Source organism: Equus przewalskii, chromosome X (assembly GCF_037783145.1).
Source record: "Equus przewalskii isolate Varuska chromosome X, EquPr2, whole genome shotgun sequence".
Classification (NCBI taxonomy): Eukaryota; Metazoa; Chordata; class Mammalia; order Perissodactyla; family Equidae; genus Equus; species Equus przewalskii.
The window spans coordinates 108,752,520-108,768,965 of NC_091863.1; positions in this window are offsets into that span (position 1 = coordinate 108,752,520).

Consider the following 16,446-nt stretch of genomic DNA (forward strand, 5'->3'; position numbering starts at 1 on the left):
CCCATAAAACATAATTATTGTACCCAAAAACTCTTATTCATTTTCATCTATCTAAATCATTTGTTTCCAACAATTATGTTTTGATTACCATGCAAATTTCATGAGACATTAGACAAAATTAGCTATCATTTCAAGCTATTATGTTGCTGACAAATTTGTAACAGATAACGTGAGTTTATTTGACTAGTAAACCCAGGCTGCATGTCTGGATCATATCGAAATACTGACAACTCTGAGGAGGCATATTTTAATCAAACCAACAAACTTAAACAAGCTCTCATTTACCAAAGATTAATTTGTATCATGTTAACTTGAAAGATATTTGGGCTAGTTTCTATTACATTTAGAAATAATTTATGTAAGCACTTACTTTAAACAGAGTCTTAATTTTGTCCATACCATCCAGAGGTAAAATATCACACATATATAACACATACATATAGACATACATGAGCACACAGGTAGACACAGACAGAGAGACCTTATAGCTTCCATTAAATTTTTATGAATCAGGTGCAATACAAAAATTACTAATTTCAAACAATGGCTCTCAGATCCTAGAGAAGGTGGGAGCAGAAAATTTACATCATAAAGGAACAGAGAAACCACTCAAGTTTCCTCCAAGATGAAGTTTCTGTGGGCTATTTGCCTCATCAGTTTCTAACATCACAATATCTAGGGGAGGCTTTGGGATTGGTAAAGGGACAAGGGAACTTTGAGCTGCTCTCTAGAGTCATACCTCCGGCCTTGCATAGGTTTGCAAGACAAAGACAGTTGCTTCCAGTTCCCCCAAGGAACTGGATTACAGACTGAATGACAAAAGAGGTTGACCCACCCTTTCAGCTATATTTTTTCCAATTGCTTCTTTATATCAGGGAAATTTTTAACAAAAGAAGTGAATCAGTAGATTTTTATGTTCTAAAACTTCGGGACAATGTGTTGCAACTTTAAAAGTCTGCACGAAGTATTTAACAAAGGCCCCCCTTTCAAAATGTACAATTTAACCCTAGACTAATTTACCTTGTGAGGGGAGCTTTTATTATCTTTTTATTAGCACTTGATACTAGCCTCTAGTTTTTGTCTCATACTGTGTGGGGACTCAGACAACCCCACTGACTTCTCTTTAGTATGTTTAACATTGTCTGAAGGACAGATTTGTACGCTGTCTTACAATCAGGCAGGGGAAACATTCCCCAGTGAGACAGTGTGTCTATGCCCACAATACAATCTATAATACAATCAGGCAAAAAAAGATGCAATCACTTGACATATAAGCCTGTAAATGTATCAATTTTCCTACAAAATTTCATCTGCATTCCATCCACTCTTATACCTCTAATCATAGCTTCCATTAGGACTTTTATCGATAGGTCTCGGTCTTACAATATTGGATAGGGGAAGCATTCCCGGCCAAACAGAACACATTTAGGCAAAGTTGATATAACCTCTTTATATAAAATAAGCTCTTTACATTTTCTCAATTTAATTGTAGCCTGATTGAAGGTCTTAAATCTAGACATTATTTTTATATTTCCTTTTAATTTACTTTTTTCATAGGTACCAATAAAACAATTATGACGAGAGGTCTCTAAAACTTTTTCCCAATTTATAAGTTTTTCCAGTTTAAATGATCCATCATATGGCCACATTGTCTAGTGGGATCTTAATAGTGACTCAAACCAACAAGCTTTTTACAGCTTAACCATGGACACAAGAGGTGTCCCCAAAAGAGAGTGTGAAGAAAGTGTAGGGGAGGAAGACATTTCCTCGATCCCTGTCTGGGTTCATCTGGCCGGAGAACAAATTAAATTCACATGAGACAGAATAACAGGAGTAAATTAAACAAAGCTTTATAACGTGTATACATGGGAGAGGCTCAGGCAAGCTGAGCAACTGGCCAAAATGGCTGAAGCCCCCACCTTAAATATCATCTTCAGCTAATGACAAAGGAGGATGTTGGGGGTGGAGGGGGAGTCGATCATGGGAGATTACCACACAAGTACAGTAAACAAAATGCAGATTTAAGTGCTTGGCTTTGGCATTGATTAAGAGTTTCTAGAGATAAAGTCATCCCCCTCTTCTTCCTGGTACAGAGAGGGAGGTACCTTTACAGATGGAGATTTCCTTTACAATGTAAACGTCTACTAACAAGGGGCAAGCAAGTTCCACTCCTCAGAGCCTCCTTTTATTAAAAGTAATGAACCCCAAACAATCCTCATGCCAAAGAGACATATCTTGGGGTGGCCAATTCCAGGCCCCTACAAAAGCAAAGGCCTTCATTGTATAGTTAGTGCCAGCATTAACAATTAACAAAGGTTGAGGTAACAAAGGCCCCATATGAAAGCAACTGGGACACCTTATGACAAACTCCCCTGAGAGCTGACACAGCCAGACAGAGAGTGCTTCTTGGAACCCCAGTCTATTTGACTGGCCACCAAGATGCATGCAGGTATGTGTATCCTCCAGATGGCAGAGACTAAAAAGGTCACAAAGCCAAGCTCTCAAGACATAGAACAAGGCAAAAGAAAAAACCTCATCTTACATGCACATTAACAGCTTTAGCTAAGGCTTGGGTCTCGTGGAGTCAAATGAATACCTAGGAGGGCAGTGCCATGGAGTTGGGGATTGTGTGGTTTTACAGAGTACCTTGTTGCATGGACATTTTCTTGACATTGGCGTGTGACCTGTGTCATTTACCCTATTCCATGACCAACTTATCCTATCATGGGAATCTTCTTGAGGGGGCGACCACCCTAGTGGCTCTTAACTGCTCAACCCGTGCCCACCAAATTTGCAGGGTTTTTGGCTTCCACGATGCTTTTAGCAACAGCTTTCACCTCATGCACGTATTCCCAGACAACAGGATAATAGAGACGCCTGTGTCTTGCCTTATGGTTTGCCTTTTTATGGAAAACCTCATAAAAAAACAGAGACAAGGGAAAATAGTGACCATCTCTGGGAGGAGAAGGATCAATAAACCAATGAGTACTCAGTAATTTGTACTACATATTCGTAGCTAAAAGTCACCCAATTTGGGAAAATGCAGCCTAAGGGGCTACAGGTGGGGATCAAATTAGTGTTTCCCATTGTTTCAGGATTTAGACATGGCCAGTTGAAAGTATATTTATGCTGCAGCTAGAAAGAGATCGTGAAAACTAAGACCCTCACAATGAAGGCCAAGACAAGGCTTTCTTCTAATGGCCAATCCAATTTCCCTGAGGCTGATGCCAGTTTGGTAGGACCCTTAGCCACAAACAGGAGTGCAATCTGCATTTCTGTCCAACCATCTCTGACCAAAAAATGGAATGTGACAGCATTTTTTTCCCACTGTCCCACCCCCCTGACAATTATCAAGCCAAGCCCTCAGGACATCAAACAAGGTTGGTAAGATTCTGCAGTTCTCGGTAAACATTTGCAGTTCTCTATAAACATTTACATCTCCTGGACCCTTTAGGTTGAAAGGTGGAGCCTTTGACTCTTTAAAGATTTTTTTCTTGGTTCAAAAGCTCAAAAGGAGCCCAAAGCGGCCACTGTAAGGCAACAAATCCCCTCACCTCAACTGCCACAAGGGCCCTTGGCTTTTTTGTTTGCCAACCTGAGAAAGAGTGTGTCTGAGAAAAGGAGCTTATTGCAAGAAGGAGGAGGATCATTGATGCAAGATCAATGGGAGCAAGTGGGACAGGGAGACATCAAGGCCACACCGAACAGAGGAAGGAGCAAGCAGTTATTCCATGGGGACTGGGAGCATCTGTGGAAAGGTGTGCCTAAATGCCAGGCTGCCATTTCTGACTTCCCCTTGCCTTCTCCCGTTGGTGTGGGGCACTGCCAGGATGTCTCCCTCCCGGAGTTCCAGGAAGACTGTGGGGCCAGGTGCCATTCAGAGCTTGGATTCCCAACGTTTCACATTTCCTGTCTCATCCTCTCTCCTTCCTTTTCTAGCTTCTCTCTAGGCCCACTACATACAGTTACACAGGTTGTGAACTCTGCAATTAAAGTGGATCCATTCACATGTGGTGCACCCTTGAGTTGTGGAGTGCACAGCCTCTCTGGCAGCACATATTGACGCTGTGCCCAGCCCCCTCCCTAGCTCTAGAAGGGCCTTACTCTCTTCTAGGGGAGAGAAATCATGAATTTATCCTATCCTGGATTCTGCTTATCTATGGCTTAAAATGCAAATCTCTAGGCTCTGAGCTTTAAACTTTGGCTGTCTGGGGCTGCCCCCCCACCACATATACTTCTTTCTTTCAAGAAAGACTGGCTCTTGCAAATGAAAGCATTAACTTTAAAAACTAAGATCTATGCAATGGGCTCCAAAGCTACACCTTGAGTGGATGCTGGTTTCTGCCATTCTTCTGTTGAAGGGGATTCCTCAGCTTCAAAGGGGGAGTGGTCATGTGCAGCAAGAATGATTTTGGGAAAGAAAACCTTGGTTTCACATCACTAAATATTTCCCCACTGCAAATTTGAGTAGTGGTTAGGTAGGTATGGGTGTGTAAGGCACAGTAGATTCAGGACTGAAATTCTTCCACAAGGTCAAGAACACGTAAGAATGGTCCTCTGGGGCCAGCCCCGTGGCCGAGTTGTTAAGTTCACGCACTCGGCTTTCATGGCCCAGGGTTTCGTTGGTTCTGATGCTGGGCGCGGGCACGGCACCACTCATCAGGCCATGTTGAGTTGGCGTCCCATATAGCACAACCAGAGGCACTCACAACTAGAATATACAACTATGTACTGGGGGGCTTTGGGGAGAAGAAGGAAAAGAAAAAGATCGGCAACAGATGTTAGCGCAGGTGCCAATCTTAAAAAAAAAAAGAATGGCCCTCTATTCAAGGACCAACCCAAAACAAGAGCTTTGCCATGTCCACTCCTCCCTGCTAAAGAGAGGGCAAATAAGGGAAGGATTGGTGGGGACATGATCTTTTAGTCTAAGGTGGAAGTACCCTGTGACCTTTCAGGCTGAGGACCTTTCAGATGTGGAGTGATGGGAAGGCAGACCCCAGGGAGCTGTGTTCTCCTGTCCCTCTGTGGGCCTGTGTCTCAGAGGAGGCTCATGATAAAGGGGACTGTGCTGATCTGCAGGAAACAAACCTGGCTACACACATAAGTGTTCTGCCACATTGCACACCAGAGCAGATAGAATAGCATCCTTCAGAAGCATGTGGGAGAAGTCGCCCTAATCAAAATTTCTTTTCCTAATGGGAAATCTGTAAGAGAGAAAATGTTAGAGAGTGGGTAAGTGGACACTAAATATTCTGGGCGACTGTAAGAAATAGAAGTCTTTTAAAATTTACTTTAAATGTGGGAAGTAAAACAAAACCCAGTGCACTCAATATTTCATGGGCATCAACCATACTGACCCGCTGTTGCAGGGAAGTTGAGAAACACTTCATTTGTAATTTTATTTTATCCCAAGAAGATTAATTTATTTATAAAGCCAGTGAAAAACACTCTATGTCTAAGATAACAGCAGATTAAACAAAGGGAAGGTAGCTGAACTTTGTGTACAAAGACAAGTGAATCCACAGGAATCTGTTATTTACACGATGCTGTATCTGGCTTTATTATTCTGTAAAATGCCTGATATTTGTGATCATTTCTGTTTTCTGCTCTGTGCTGTTACACAAAATGTAAGTTAGTATGAAGTGTTTTATTTTAAATTGTTAAAAGAAATAGATTTTATCACTGAACTGCAACAGGTATCGAAACTACATTTTATTGCTATCTTTTCACATAATCAGCTAAGAGATACAAACTTCCGTTATGAAGTGGGGAGGAAGCTGCTGGATGATGGTGGTGGGAGAGTGTAAAGTCACTTACCACCTCATCACTGGGGCTCTGCTTTCTTCTCCCTAAAACCTTGTTCCTCTTTTAATAGATACCCTTTGCCAACTAAAATTGAAGAGAACAAAACAACGTAAAGGATTAAAACAACTTACCTCTACAAGATTCAACACACTGGTGATGAATTTCTGGAGTAGAAATATTTTTGCATTCGCAAACCACATCACAATATGCACTTGCCAGGAACCCTTTGTTTAAAGAAGCAGCATGTTAACTGAGGCCATGGAGATAGTGTGCATCACAGGTCCCACCTCCCCCCGTGTATTCAGTGTATTCATTTGCTAGGCTGCCATAACAAAATACTACAGACTGGGTCACTTAAACAATAGACATTGATTTTCTCGCAGTTCTGGAGGTTAGAAGGCAGAGACCAAGGTGCCAGCAGGGTTGGTTTCTCCTCAGGCCTCTCTCCTTGGCTTGCACATGGCCACCTTCTTGCTGTGTCCTCACATGGTCTTTCCTCTGTGCAAGCGCATCCCTGGTGTCTCTCTCTCTGTGTCCTAATCTCCTTTTCTTATAAGGACATCAATCAGATTGGACTAGGGCCCACCCTAATGGCCTCATTTAATTTACTCGCCTCTTTAAAGACCCTACTTCCAAATACAGTCACATTCTGAAGTACTGGAGGGTAGGGCTTTAAAAAAAGAAAAATTCAATTTTTTCTTTCCTCCATAGGGAAAAACCATACATAGTGTTTCTTCCCTAAGAGCTTTCTTCCGTGTGAGTCCCCTTTACTATTCAAAACACTTCACTTCTGGTCACCAAATGTGCGGAGGTTTTTCCCCACACCAAGTGATTCTCTGGGACCCTAGCAAGGTGTCCTACAATTTAATTCAATTCTAACACTATCTACAGTGTCAGATCCCATACATTAAGGGCTCCATTCCACAAGATTGCCCCCTTCACACACACGCACACACACAATTCAGACACCAATCACAAGTCCAGGTTGCCACCGGTGCTTCTGACCAAATGGCTATAAATTGGAGGTTCCCACGACCTCCTCCTCAGGTTCAATTAATTTTCTAGAGCAGCTCACAGAACTCAGGGAAACACTTAGTTACGTTTACCAGTTTATTAAAGGATATGATAACAAATACAGATGAACAGGATACAGATGAGCAGCCAGATGAAGAGATACACAGGATGTGGTCTGGGAGGGTCCCAAGCATAGGAACTTCTGTCCTCATGGAGTTGGGGTGTGTCACCCTCCCAATATGGATGTGTTCACCAACCTAGAAGCTCTCCAAACCCCACACTATTGGGAGTTTACAGAGGCTTCCTCATGTAACATGATCAGTTATTAGCTGCATGTTCAGCTCCTCTCCCCGCCTCTGGCGAAGCAGGGGATGGAGATGAAAACTCCAAGCCTCTAATCATGACTTGGACTGTCTAGTGACCAGGCCCCCATCCAGGAGCCATCCAGGAGGCCACCCAGAGTCACTTCTTTAGAACAAAAGATTCTCCTAGTGCTTTCATCAGTTAGAAATTTACAAGGGTCGTAGGAGTCCTGTGGCAGGGACAGGAGCAAAAACTAAACATCAGAACAAGAGATGCTCCTAGTGTTCTTATCACTTAGGAAATTATAAGAGTTTTAGGACCTTGTGCCAGGAATAGGGACAGAGACCAAATATATGTATATTTTCTATTATATCACTGGCTTCAACATATGAATTTGGTGGTGGGGACACAATTCAGCCCATAACATCAGGTCTTTACAGTAGAATTATACTTGCCTAACCAAAAATTAGACAAGGATCTCCAGCAGCTATCTGAATCAAAGACTTGAAATTGATCTTTTGAACAAAGTTTCTAGCTAGAACCAGGTTTACATATTGTTTTAAAGGCTCTGAAGCCTGAGCTGGAACTGATAACCAGTGTAGCATAGTGTTCAGTACACCAACTTCGGGCTCAGAAAGTCCTGAATTTCTATCCTTGGTCAGCTCTATAACTGACTAGCTCTATGACCCTCGGCAAGTGGTTTAACCTCATTTCCGTCATTTATAAAGTGAGGACAATAACAGTAGCTATTTACTATTGTGAGGATGTATTAAGGCCAGAATTGCAAAGTCTTTCGCATTTAGGAATATTTCAATATGGTAGTTAGGGGACGCAGGTAGGGAGTAGCAGTGGATACATCCCAAATCTATACATATTGATCCTTAGGAAACTCCAGTGCCCAAGGTATCTCATTGTGGTTTTGATTTGCATTTCCCTAATGGTTAATGACTTGAGCATCTTTTCAAGTGATAATTCGCCCTTTACATATCCTCTTTGGAGAAATGTCTATTCAAGTCCTTTGACCATTTTTAAAAATTTGGATTGTTCCTCTTTTTGTTAAGATGTAAGAGTTCTTTATATTCTGGACACTAGAGCTTGCCATATGTGTGAACTGCAAATATTTTCTCTTATTCTTGGAGTTGTCTTTTCATTCTTGTGATAGTGTCCATTGATTTAAAACTTTGAACAATTATGATGAAACATAATTTATCTATTTTTTCTTTTGTTAGTTTTGCTTTTGGCATCATATCTAAGAAATCATGGCCAAATCCAAGGTCATGAAAATTTACCCCTATGTTTTCTTCTAAGAGTTTTATAGTTTTAACACTTACATTTAGATCTTTGATCCATTTTGAGTTAATTTTTGTATATCATGTGAGGTAAAGGTCCAATTTCACCCTTTTTCATGTAGCTTCCCAGTTCTCCCAGGACCATTTGTTAAAAAGATTATCCTTTCTCCTCTGAGTCGTCTTGATATCTTTGGCAAAAATCAAGATCATTCTAATATCCAGAATCTATAAAGAACTCTTAAAACTCAACAACACAAAGTCAAAGCCTCAATTTAAAAATTGGCAAAGGGCTTGTACAAAAATCTCTCCAAAGAAGGTATACAAATGGCCAACAAGCACATGAAAAGATGCTCAACGTCATTAGTTATTAAGGAAATGCAAATCAAAACCACAATAATGTACCACATCACACTAACTAGGCTAGCCAAAAAACAAGATGAAACAAAAGAGAAATTAACTAGTGCCGGAGAGTATATGGAGAAATTGGGACCCTCATATATTATAGGAATGTAACATGGTACAGACGCTTTGGAAAACAATCCAGCAGTTCCTCAAAAAATTAAATGTAGAATTACCAATAACCCAGTCACTCCACTTCTAGGCATATGCCCAAGAGAAATGAAAATGTATGTTCACACAAACACTTGTAGACAAATATGAATTTCATCTTTATTCATAATAGCCAAGTAGAGGAAACAACCCATATGTCCATCAAATGATTATTGGATAAGCAAATGTGGTATATCCATACAATGGGATGTTATTTGGCCATAAAAAGGAATAAAGTAATGATACATGCTACAACATGGATGAACCTTGAAAACATCATGCTAAGTGAAGGAAGCCAGTCACAAAAGACCATATTTATATGATTCCATTCATACGAAAGTCCAGAATAGGGAAATCTATAAAATATCCTTGTGTTGTTCTTGATCTTAGGGGCAAAGCATTTAGTCTTCCACCATTAAGTACGATGCTAGCTGTGGGTTTTTCGTAGATGCCCTTTACCGGGTTGAGGAATGAACTGAGGATATTAGTATTAACTGGAAAATTTATCAGGTTTCTTTTTGGTGTAGTATGAGCAATTTTTCATCAGTAACCATTGCATGACACTGTTGAATTTACCTAGGCCATTCTCTCTGCCTCCTTAGCTGTCCCTTACAGTGACCTCATGGGATCCTCCAGTAAGGAGCTTGGACCTGCTCTTTGAAATGTGACTACAGGAGAATGGGAGGTCATCGATCCTGCCTTTCAATAGCAGACTATTCCCTGAAATTCCTTCCAGTGTTGTCTTACATTGACCCCAGTGCCAGGGACTTAGAAGAAAGGAAATCTGCCAGTTTTATCTACCCACAGTTGGCACGAATACATGTGTACACCAGGCACTAAGTGTTTTACATGCACTAGTTTGTGAAACATCATCTCACTAAAACAAGGCAGTGAACAACTATGCCTGTGAAGTTTGCCAGAAGGAGAGCAAGATTGGGTGAAGTTTCCTATTGGAATGCTTTTTTACTGCCCATGGCCAAGTATCCGGGCTCCTCATTGTCCTCGGATCAAGGGACAATGCCTCAAGTAGGAGGAAGATCATTTTGATGACATAATAAGATCTGCGTAGGGATATTACAGTGGTGGTGGGGAGAGGTTGCATTCTTTGAAGAGTGAGTTTAATATTATAAGAGAGCCTTAACTCTTATGTATAAATATGAAATGGAACTACATTTGACTGGGAAACTCCAGAAGGAGAAAAAAGGAAAATGATGGGTAACCAGAAAAGGATTTGGGGTTCAGAGGAAAATGAGGTTAAAAATCAAAGGTCCTATTGGCGTGCTCTGTTAACAAGAGAATCAACGAGAGCCTCCCTCCAATCCAGCAGACAGAGATGCGCACACAAGTCCCTCCCCAAGAAACCGATGTGGACTTCCCTCCATACTTGGCACTCACTGAGGAGCTGGGCTCCACTTTGGGCACCACAACAGCTGAAAAGTGACATGGAGAACGTGCAGGTGGTCCCAACGAAAGGAAACAAACAGCTAACAGTAACCCCCTTGCAGAATTGGTGTAAATGTTTTACACTTTTGACTCACTTGATGTACTTGATGCATGAAAACAAATGGAAGCGTTATTCTTTCTTCCCATGTGTGTTTCAACATGGCTGTAATCATCATGTACGTGGGGCTTACTTTATGAATATTTTTCTTTTTTGCGTCCCTGGGTGGCATGATATTGTTTTAAGACTTACCCCAAACCTTTTCTCATGAGAATTTTCCTACACGTAGTAAAGTTGGAAGAATTGGACAGTGCACACCTGGACATCCTCCACCACAATCCAACGACTAACTTTTGGTCTTATTTTATGGGCATTTTACACTTCTGCATAGCAATTCATCACATCATGCATCTTAATTTATTTAGAAAACCTCATGTTGGATATACTCCTTGGTTCCGAATTTCCAAAATTTCCTGAATTTTTTAAGGCCCACGACAGCTGATAAGCTGGAACATTGAGCCAGTGTCCCTGAAATTTTTGTCTTTAGGGAAGGGTCAAAAGATGCTAATGGGGAATAGAAAGTCTAAGAGAATTCAAAGGAACAAGTACCTTGAAATGGCAAGGAGTCGGAAACTTAGAGCAGGCACAGTGCCCTGGGGCTCTGTGAGTGTGTGCGTGTGCGTGTGGAGGGGTCACTGGATTCTACTTCTATCCTAGCAAGCTCACCATGGGTCAGCCTCCTTTCCTTAAGCTCTGGTGGCTGGGGCTTGAGTCCGAGGCCACTGTGCCACTTGACAGATGTTGAACTGACCTTCATCAAGGGGACATTAGATCAGAGGATGCCTCCTGTGCAGGTTTCTTGGCAAAACTCAGAGCTTACGTCAGGGAGGTGAGTGTCTAAGGAACAGGATCGTGGTCAGAAATGGCTCAGTCTTCATCTCTGGAAAAGAAATCCTCACCCACTGAGCCCACATTTCCATTAGTCTCCTGCACCGTGTCCTGTGTCCCTGGAGAGGACCCTCTTGCTAGGATCCTGATGCTCCCTGCCTCCTGGGAGAAGTAGACAGTCATGTCCCCTAAGCACCAGGCCATGGAAAGAGCATAAGGTCCCCTTCGTCCCCGGATGCATCAAGAACAGTTCTACAAAAGGCTGTGGACTAGAGGGGCAGATACGAGCACGCTGAGAACAGCTTTCATGGGGGCGCAGGAGAGCGGGCCTACGTGTGAGATGTGGGGGAGACAAATGAGGAGGGCAGCAGGGAGACGTGTGAGTGAGAGAGAAAGGACCCTCTGCAAGTGGCAGCAAGGGCTCCCACAAGAGGAGCCCTCAGTGAGGAGGAAGTAGGATCTTCCATGCCACCCGGGTCCATCCTCTGCTGGCCTTCCACGGTCCCCTCAGGAGGAAAGAAAGAAAGTCAGGGGGCAGATGAAGCTGACTGAAGGTGATAGAAATCACAATGACAACAGCGTATCTAACCGGTGTGTCTCACGGATTATTACAACATAGTATCCATCCCTCCAAACCCAGCCCCTACTCCTTAGGATTAAATCCTCTGAAAAGAGAGGGCAACTGACTCCAAAATGATGGAGTCACAGGAAAGGAACACTGGCCATCTCTCCCTGCTGGCCTGCAGTGCTCCAAACCTCTTACCCGGCCCTCCCACAACACAGAAAAGGACTCCACTCCCCACGCGGTCTGAGGCTGCCCACCCCCAACCCCCATGCAGAGACATTGTGACTTGGGGCACTGGTGAAGGAGATCCCACCACAACAAGCACCCAGCCTGGAAAGCACTCTCCTTCTCTACCAAGCCTGTGACTCCCTACTCTGAGCCAGAAACACCATGAAAGCAAGGGACACCAGCAAGGGGAGCCCACCACAACGAAGTGCCTGGCCCGGGAGCCCTCTCCTTCCCAGCTGGGCCTGAGAATGCCCTCTCCACTCAGAGACACTTTACTGCTGGGAGGCACCCCAGGGAATCAGGTCATAAGGAATGCCAGGCCTGGCTGAAATGTTCTCCATCCCCCACTGGCAGGGGCATCCGGCCTCTGACACTGGTAACCTTCCTCTTCCAGAAGTCAGCAAAATCCCTTCCCCCACCACTAGGTGGCCAGGCCTCGGCAAGCTCCTTTCACTCCCTCAAGCAGCGTCTGTGGGGAAGACAGGTGAGAAACCAAGCACACCTATATAGCACCACAGAATCTCTAAACATCACACTGTCGTGACAGCCACAGCCCACAGCAGTAGGCCAGGACCTGCATGCCAAACCTAAACCGGGGGATGCCTGCTACGGTAAAAAATTGAAATAGACCACAGTGTCTCCTAGCATAATACCCAAAATGTCCAGAATACAATAAAAAATCATCCCTCATAAAACAAAAAAAACAGAGAGGCCAGCCAGGTGGCGCAATGGCTAAGTGCGCACGTTCCACTTCGGCGGCCCGGGGTTCGCAGGTTCAGATCCCGGGTGAGGACATGGCACCGCTTGGCAAGCCGTGCTATGGAAGGCGTCCCGCATGTAAAGTGGAGGAAGATGGGCACAGATATTAGCTCAGGGCCAGCCTTCCTCAGCAAAAAGAGGAAGATTGGTGGCAGATGTTAGCTCAGGGCTAATCTTCCTCAAAAAACAAAAAAGCCGGAAAGGTCACAACTTGAATGAGAAAAGACAATCAAGTGACCCTACCGCCAAGGTGAATCAGATATCAGAATTCTCTGACAAGGATTTTAAAGCAGCCATCATAAAAACAATTCAAAATGCAACCACAAATTCTCTTGAAATGGAAGAAAAAAGAGAAAATCTCAGAAAATAAATAGAAGTTACAAAAAGGAACCAAATGAGAATTACAGAACTGAAAAATACAGTAACCACAGGGTAGCCACAGGGCTGAGATTTCTTTCTTTCTTTCTTTCTTCCTTCCTTCCTTCCTTCCTTCCTTCCTTCCTTCCTTTCTTTCTTTTTTTTTGGAGGAAGATTAGCCCTGAGCTAACATCTGTGCTCATCTTCCACTACTTAAATGTGGGACACCTGCCACAGCATTGCTTGACAAGTGGTGCGTAGGTCTGCGCCCAGGATCTGGGCCCACAAACCCCAGGCCACTGAAGCGAAGCCCGCGAACTTAACCGCTGAGCCACCAGGCCAGCCCCTAGGGCTGAGATTTCTGAAAATCAAACCCAGACTATCATCCTGCCAGTGGCTAAATTACAATACAAATTACATTCCAAACTTTAGAGTGTCTTCTGTTAAAGTGAAGGCATTGCCTGGAAAGAAATGGGAGCCTAAACACTGGAATGGGGACATATGCACAGATCCCAATAAAGCCGGGGACAGTGAAGCCCTAAATTCTGCTGAGTCTTCTCTGCCAGTAGAAGCGGCCCTCCCAGCCCAGCTGAGGCAGTTTACCCTGCTTTGCCTGAAAACCTTTAATGGCCTCCCCCAAGGTGGTTGACTTGGAAGACACCGCTGATTCTCCTCAGGATCTACACGCCTCTTTGCTTCTAGACCGATCACCAGCCTCGAGGCCCAGCAGGCCCCAAAAGGTCAGGTACGAAAGGTGACCCATGAAGAGGCAAGCTACACATCAAAAGAACAGCATGATTTTTTGGATTTCTACAGAGAGAAATCTGGGGACTCTGTGTGGAAATGGATATTAAGGGTGTGAGATAACAGTATGAAGAACATAACATTGGATCGGGCTGAATATATGGATATGGGCCTCCTAAGCAGAGGTTCTGGACTCAAAGATGCAGCTCAAGGGGCTTTCTAGCCCCTAGGCGCTAACACTTTGGTTGGTTGGTTGGTTGGCTGAAACACGAACCAAAAGGTTGTCTACACTGTATGAAGTTGAAATGCTAGAACTGCCTTGGTATAGTGTATCTGAAAGTTGAGGGAGACGGAAGTGTAAAAGTGGATTTATCATGTAAGACCTGTTCACCCATCCCAGGAGGGTGCAGAGAACACAACTTTCATGACTGTGAGAAATAAATTTGGGAGGGGAATCCCAACAACCTTGAAGAACTGTGATCACTCTTCTCTCTAGGTCAGAAATTACAGTGGGAACTACTGCCACTGAACTGGTATCCTCAAATGCAATGGGGGTAACTGGGCTCCAGGGTGGCAGGGGCCAAGTGAGGGTACTTAATCAACAGAGACAAGGTAGATACAGTTATTGTAGTGGACAGTAAAGTCAAAGCAGTAATGAGAATAGTCTGACTCATAGAGACCTATGGTGTTGGCTAGTTGACCATGCTGTCCCTCGAAATGAAATAGATAGGCAGTGTACTAAATTCTTACTTGAGCTGTATAAGCAGAAGAGTTCTAGGATGAGTGCACCCAAGTCTAATTTGAATCACCAAAACAGAGTCATGGCCCCTCAATCAATTCCCAGACTTGAGCCAGTTTACAGACCCAGAATCCCTTGAATGAAGGGGAGGCCAGGTCCCCTGAGGAAGGACCCCACTACACTGCCAAGATATATATACTGTTAATCTTTCTGTCAGCAACTGGAAGAACCCCCACACAGGTTCCCTGACCTGTGGAGTGAGAACTATTATGGCGAGAAAGGCCAAGTAGAAGCCACTAGAACTTCCTTTACCTAGGAAAATAGTAAACCAAAAGCAATACCACATTCCTGGGGGGATTTCAGAGATTCGCGCCACCATCAGAAACCTGAAACCCGCAGGGTTGGGGATTCCCACTACATCCTCATTCAACTCGCCTGTTCAGCCCGTGGAGAAAACAGATAGAGTTTCGAGGATGACAGTGGTTCATTGTAAACTTAACCAGGTGGTGCCTCCACTTGCAGCTGCTGTTCCAGGTGTGAGTTCATTGCTTGAGCAAATTAACATATCCCCTGGTACGTGGTATGCAGCTATTGATCTGGCAAAAGCATTTTTTTCAATAACTGTTAGGAGAGACCCCCAGAAGCAGTTTGCTTTCAGCTGGCAAGGCAAGCAATACCCCTTCACTGTCCTATCTCCGGGACGTATCAACTTTCCAGCCCCATGTCATAATTCAGTTCATGGATGTCTTGATCAACTTTCCCTTCCACAAGACGTCACAAAGGTCTATCACATTGATGATGATATGCTGATTGGACCTAGTGAGCAACAAGTAGCAACTACTCTAGACGTCAGGGCTTCCCTGAGTGTCCCTCGGCTCCAGCTTGAAGCTCAGTGACTTTCATGTTTCCTGAGGCAAAGCCTCCTCCAAAAGCACTTGTGTGCCCAGCCCATTGTTTGTAACCCAGGAGCCAATCTGCCGTCACTTATGGCCACAACAGGGCCCAACAGAAAGGGTATTATCACAGGAATCTGATGGCAAACCTTCAATGGAAGACCATGGCCTGTCCCTTTGGACCCAACAAAAGAAAAGGATGGTTTAAACTAGAAGGGTTTTTTTATGCCATGTCCTTGAGTGAAAATGTGTGATTGTGTGTGGAGGGTGTGGGGAGAGGGCATGTCTGTGAGTGAAAACGTGTGTGTGTGATTGTGTGTGGGGAGAGGATCACGTTCATGAGTGAAAATGTGTGTGTGTGATGGTGTGTGGAGGGTGTGGGGAGAGGTCATGTCCATGAGTGAAAACGTGTGTGTGTGATGGTTTGTGGAGAGTGTGGGGAGAGGGTCCCCCCCAGGGCACGGCTTTCCCCCCTAGATCTTCTGAAGTACTTCACTCCCCCTTTCCCTCTCTCCTCTTTCCCAGATGCTCCGTTCCTCACTGCTAGATAAGCTAACCTGGGGGGCCCTGGGGCCAGTGACCTCGAACCTCAGTACCAAATGGGTTTTCTAAGTTCACCATTACCTGAGACCCAGCGCTGCAGAGGAGACCAGACTGCTGACCTCAATACAACAACAGCTCACGGCTTTAATCACTGTGTGCCAGCAGTGTGATCATGGCGGCAGTGTGATCAAAACGTACACGCTGCTCTCCCTTTAATCCTCAAAACCATCCCAGAAGCCATTTTACCAACAAGGAAATTGAGGCCCGAGGAGGAAGAATAACTTGCCCAAAGTCCCATAGCTGGTGGGCAGCGAACAAGAGCCGGGATT